Here is a 2,221-nt window from a genome sequence, read left to right as displayed (position 1 = left end):
AGGGGCTTTTTCTTGGGTCAGCCATGGCTTGCCACTGCCGCCTCAGGGCAGGGACTAAACCATTGCAGCTCCACGGGCAGGGACTCGGACTCAGTCACATTGTTGCTCTGGTTTCCCTCTCTTCCCTACATCCCTGCACAGTCTAAGCTGTTTTACTTTTTAATGTTTTTTTCTCCTCTTTGTCTCTCTCCTATTCTCTCACACTCAACTGCTGACCTCCAGACCACTCCCCTTAGCCTAAGGCATTTACACCTGCACCACACCCAGCTAGGTGCGCTCCACCTTGTGTAGCTAACCCCAGGCTGAGGAAAACCCTGCATTCCCTCCAGGGGATACTCTGCCCAACTTCTCACCAGGGAATTCCTGCCTGTGTACCTGGGGGCATAAGGCAGCTCGGCCAACACTCATCAACATTCCAAGCTGTTGCAGGAACCTCTGCCCAACCTCTGCAACACCAAAGCAGCAACCCACCAGCCTTCTGGGGCACTCCACTGAGAGAGAAACCACAGGAGGGTAAAATGGTAGGTTAATTCCATAGTGAAATTAGCTGTAGGAAGTTTGAAGAAACATTCAAAAGGATAATTACACAGTACTATGAAGGATTGTACTCCAATGAATTCAAAAATTTGGAAGACATGGAAAATTCTTGGAAAAACAATCCCTTCCTAGACTATCCTCGATGGACGTCAAGAATCTCAACAGACCCATAGCAATAGAAGAAATAGACAAGGTTATCAAGGGACTACCAACAAAAAAATCCCCTGGACCCGATGGCTTCACTGGAGAATTCTACCAAGCATTTATGGAAGAACTAACACCAATCCTACACAAACTCTTCCAGAACATAGAAAAAGATGGCAAACTCCCGAACTCCTTCTATGAAGCTAGTTTAACTCTGCTACCAAAACCGGGCAAGGATCCCACAAGAATCGAGAACTACAGACAAATATCCCTAATGAACATCGATGCAAAAATCCTTAACAAAATACTAGCCAACAGAATACAAAAGTACATAAAACAAATAATTTACCATGACCAAGTAGGATTCATACCATGCAGGGATGGTTCAACATACAAAAGACCATTAGGATTATTCATCACATTGACATGAAAAACTATAAGAACCACATGATAATATTGATACATGCAGAAAAAGCATTCAACAACCTCCAACACCAATTCCTGTTTAAGACACTTGAGAAGATAGGAATGGGAGGAAAATTCCTCAGAACAATACAAGCTATATATGAGAAACCAACATCCAACGTGGTTGTCAATGGAGAAAAGACTAAAACAATCTCACTGAAAAAGGGGACCAGACAAGGATGCCCCTTGTCCCCACTCTTATTTAATATCATCCTGGAGGTATTAGCTAACAGCATAAGGCAAAGAAGAGACATCAAAGGTATTCATCTGGTGAAGGAAGAGTTAAACTATCATTATTTTCAGATGATATGATTTTATATATGGAAAATCCCAAAAGTTCCACAAGGGGAGTACTGGAAGCAATAGAGGAGTTTGGCAGAGTAGCAGGATACAAGATCAACAAACAGAAATCCATCGGACTGTTATACACGTTGGATAAGACCACAGAAGAGGATATCAAAAAGGTGGTACCCTTCACAATAGACAAATACAAATTGAAATATCTAGGGATATACCTGGCTAAAAGAACAAAAGGTCTATACAGGGAAAACTACAGAACACTATTACAAGAAACCAAAAGCGGTCCTCAACAAGTGGAAGAATATCTCATGCTCATGGATTGGAAGACTCAATATAGTCAAGATATCAGTTCTGCCGAAGGCACTATATAAGTTTAATGCAATCCCGATACAATTAGCCCCATCTTTCTTCAAAGAAATGGAAAAACTGGTCACCAACTTCATATGGAGAGGGAAGAAGCCCAGAATTAGCAGAGAACTCCTCAAGAAGAAGGACACAGTGGGAGGGCTTGCTTTACCTGACTTTAGCACATACTATACAGCCACAGTTGTCAAAACCACATGGTATTGGTACAATCACAGATACTCAGACCAATGGAAAAGAACTGAAAAAACAAACAAACAAGAACTGAAAACCCAGAAATAAAATCATTAGCATACAGACAACTGATCTTTGATAAGGACCGCAAAAATGTCAAATGGGAAGCAGATGCCCTCTTTAACAAGTGGTGTTGGGAAAGAATGGATATTTACCTGCAGAAAAATGAAGCAAGACC

The sequence above is a fragment of the Echinops telfairi genome, unplaced genomic scaffold, assembly GCF_000313985.2.
Source record: "Echinops telfairi isolate 266 unplaced genomic scaffold, ASM31398v2 ScPeMD7_443;HRSCAF=831, whole genome shotgun sequence".
Classification (NCBI taxonomy): Eukaryota; Metazoa; Chordata; class Mammalia; order Afrosoricida; family Tenrecidae; genus Echinops; species Echinops telfairi.
The sequence above is the reverse complement of the archived record's forward strand: the minus strand, read 5'-3'. Positions refer to the sequence as shown.